At 38.6% G+C, this 4,120-nt stretch overlaps 1 non-coding gene across 1 annotated transcript; it reads right to left on the bottom strand.

Moving 5' to 3' along the window:
- Positions 1-3,538: 3,538 nt before the first annotated feature.
- Positions 3,539-3,611, bottom strand: Trnat-ugu (transfer RNA threonine (anticodon UGU)). The gene has a single exon. It is a non-coding gene; the product is annotated as a tRNA-Thr (tRNA).
- Positions 3,612-4,120: the final 509 nt, after the last annotated feature.

Genomic DNA, 4,120 nt, shown 5'->3' with positions numbered 1-4,120 from the left:
CAGTTCAAGTTGAGCTGAACAAATCAAAATATGGTCGAATAAACGTTTCCACCATAGGTTGTGGATGGATCAACGCCTTCTAATTGCTGTTAAAATGCATTCAACGAACAAAATTGGCTACAGCTTAATAATGGCTTGAATTGTGATTTTGATTCCAAATAGTTGAGACATAGAGCTGAATGAAGCCATCACTAAAACATTTCACTGATAGTGAATCATTAGTTGAAGAGTAGGGTAGGGCGTAGCTAGTTGGTCATAGGGGTAAGTTGATCAGTGACAATATCTTGGAATCTGAGCGTCAAAAAAATTGGCGATCTATGGATGAAAAAAAGTGATTTGCTGATACAAAAAAAAGCAAATTGGAAAAACTTTTTATTACGCAGGTTAAAAATACGAACATGGTTCCGATTTTGCCAAAAATCATTCACGGTTTGCGCATTATAAAATGTGTTCTAAAACTGGTTAATAACCATGAAAAAAAATCGGCTCAAACGTGAATCAAAGGTTTATTGTACGTATCAGCTTTGAGTGTTAATGGAAATCGCTTTTATAATTTTTTTTATTAAATTTTCATGAATATTCTTTTTTACATATGGAGGGGCTAGTTGGTCACATAAATTGCTCGTTTGAGATCAACGCATATAAAATGTTTAGGTATGCCGTGTTTCACTACGCAAGCTTTAAACAAAAATAGAAACCATATGTTTTACTGCTAAACCCAGTGTATTTGAAACGACACAACCACCACACAAACCACTTGCAATATAATTGTCATATTTATATTTTTTGCTGTAAAATTTTCATTAAATATAATAAACTTCTTCTTCTTCTTCTTCAATGGCACTAACATTCCTAGAGGAACTTCGCCGTCTCAACGTAGTATTACTTGCGTCATTTTTTATTATTACTTAGTTGAGATTTCTATGCCAAATAACACGCCTTGCAATGCATTCTGAGTGGCAAGCTCTAGAATACGCGTGATCACAGTGCAAGTCGGAGGAAATTTCTTTGACGAAAAATTCCCCCGACCAGAACGGGAATCGAACCCGAACACCCGGCATGTTAGTTATGACGCTAACCACTCGGCCAAGGGAGCACAGTAAATATAATAAACGCTCACATTGAATATCAGAACTCACAATAGTGCATTGAGTAATGTAGCATACCTGGAGGCTATTTCTATATATTAGGCTGTCAAAAAAGTCCTGCGGTATTTTTTTTGAATTTTCATTTGCTCATAAAATTAGTTACAATCATCTGTTTTAAGTCAAATATGCGCCGTTTTGTTCGATGACTTGTTCCCAACGAGATGCCAACTTCATAATACCTCTGTTATAGAAGCTCGCTTCCTTATTGGCAAAAAACTCGGATAGCCAATTTTCACAGGCCTCTTTTGTGGCTAACTTCTGACTACCTAGCTCGTTCGCCATGGACAAAAACAGGTGGTAGTCACTTGGTGCAAGGTCCGGACTATACGGCGGATGCAAAAGAACCTCCCATCCGAGCTCCCGGAGCTTCTGGCGCGTCACCAAAGAAGTGTGTGGCCTGGCGTTGTCCTGATGGAAGACAATTCGGCCTCTGTTTATCAAAGATGGCCTCTTCTTCTTGAGTGCTACCTTCAAGCGGTCCAGTTGTTGGCAGTACAGGTCCGAATTGAGCGTTTGGCCATAGGGAAGCAGCTCATAATAGATTATTCCTTGACAATCCCACCAAACACACAGCAGAACCGTTAATGAGGGCTTGGCCACCGTCTGAGCCGCTTCAGCGGGCTTCGACCACGACCGTTTGCGCTTCACGTTGTCGTAAGTGACCCACTTTTCATCGCCAGTCACCATCCGCTTCAGAAACGGGTCGATTTTGTTGCGATTCACATGCGTCGATACGGTCAAAGATGTTGTTTTGCGTCAACGTGTGTGGCACCCATACATCGAGCTTCTTTGTGAATCCAAGCTTCTTCAAATGGTTAATAACGGTTTGATGACTTATCCTCAGCTCTTGGCCGATGCTACCGGCATAGCGGTCTTTCTCGGCTAATTCAGCGATTTTGTCGCAATTTTCGACGACAGGCCTTCCGGAGCGTGGCGCATCATCGACGACCTCTACACCAGAACGAAAACGTTGAAACCATCGTCGTGCGGTGGAAATGGAAACTGTACCGGGTCCATAAACTGCACAAATTTTATTGGCAGCTTGAGATGCATTTTTGCCTTTGTCATAGTAGTACTGTAAAATATGTCGGATTTTCTCTTTATTTTGCTCCATATTTGCGACACTATAACTCACGAACGACTTAACCAAACAAAACACTGTCAAGGACTATATTATAGCGCGCAAAAATACCTTTCCAACAAGCTATAGTATGACTCGATACAATGAATACACCTAGAACTACACGCTTACAACGACACCTCGCGGAAATACCGCAGGACTTTTTTGACAGCCTAATACTTTGGGGCGAACGGTACAAATGTCATCAAAACAAATGCAAGCAAGAATGTAAGCGGTTGTGCGTCGCAGGGATGCCAGGTGATTTTTTTTCCAAAAGTATTGACATGGTATAAGAAAATGTCTTCACCATTATATTGGACGAAAGTTCTTCACACAAAAACGGAACTGTGAAAACTCTATTTGTTTATTTCAGCTTTAAAATTTTGGTTGTAACTCAAACCATATCCATGAAACTAATTGTAGAAAAGGTATGTAACCGGAAAACCTTCGATTTGTGAAGTGGTCGTTTAAAAGATCTAGGTTAATCTATTGGAAGGCCAAAGTAATAGAAATTCGCTATCATACTGAAATGTCTTCACAAATTTCATAATGTCTTCAAAATGAAAACATGTCTTCAAACCTGGCATCTCAAGTTCGTCACAAAGTGGAAGAGAGACGAAATCGCTAGAAAAGATTGCCTGACTAATTTTCAACAACGATGCTAATTTGAAATTTTTATTATTTAGAGGCGAATGAACTGCAAAGTTTAAAGCCTCTTAAAAACAAAGAATCGAATCGAATTTTTTATTAATTTGTTTTTTTACTTGCTACATTATATTAGTTGACTGTTTTTGTTTTGATTTAATTAATAAATTCATAAAGAAGGAAACTTCTAATGGCAAAATGTTTATTATTTGCTAAAAAAAACATGCCTACTATTGACCAACTTACCCCGTGTGTGGGGTTAGTTGGTTAATTTACTCTGAAATATAAAGACGTTGAATAAAAGAAAAATGTAAAATAATTGATTCTCTGGTTATTTTTCATTGAAAGGGTAAAAGGTAAGCTTCATTGTGGTATATAACATTCTAACGCGAAGCTTCGTACTACATAGTTATAGCCAAATTTATTCAAAAATGACCAACTAGCCCCGCCCTACTCTACTAGAAATGTACTGCAAATAAATGCAAGAATTAGTACATGTGGTACATGGAAAGTTCTTTTCTGAAGGCACTATCACTTGTGAAGTAGAAACTTTTTTTTAAATTTTCCCAATAACACTCGAGAGCTCCTGGGTGGTAGACAGTATAAAATATTCCTAAAAAGTGTTTGCCTCCTGTGAGAATCGAACTCACGACCGCTGGTTTACAAGACCAGCGCTCTGCCTTCTGAGCTAAAGAGGCTCGACATCTATTATTACATTTTCCTAATCCTGGAAATCGAAATACATAAAAAATTGGAAAACGCTTTTGTAATCTTGTGATACAAATTGTTCCCTAAAACACAACCGGTAAAATTGTCAAATAACAAATCTTGCTAATAATTAAACGTTTACAAAAAACGAATCAAAAAGATTTTCTGAATCATTCATCAAATCGCCCACCCTTTCATTGTTCATCTGCTCCAAAATTTCCTTCTCGTTCCTCCCGAAACCACCTAAACTCTGAGCCAATCAGTAGTGAGTAAGTTCTTCGAAAACAAACGAGTATCCATGTCACTTTTAAACAGCAGCAAATGGTGGTTTTTACTTCTTCTTCTGGAGCCGAAACCGAACGAGTTGTGTATGAGATGGCGGAGGAGGAGGATGGACCCGGTAAGGAATGTAAAACTTTTTCAATTCAGTTTTCTTCGGCTGCAGCTGCCATCATCTTGCAGTAACATTCAGTGTGAGCATACATTGCTGAAAATGGCG

Source organism: Toxorhynchites rutilus, chromosome 1 (genome assembly GCF_029784135.1).
Source record: "Toxorhynchites rutilus septentrionalis strain SRP chromosome 1, ASM2978413v1, whole genome shotgun sequence".
NCBI lineage: Eukaryota > Metazoa > Arthropoda > Insecta > Diptera > Culicidae > Toxorhynchites > Toxorhynchites rutilus.
Note: the sequence above shows the minus strand (reverse complement) of the source record. Positions and strands in the feature narration are given on the sequence as shown.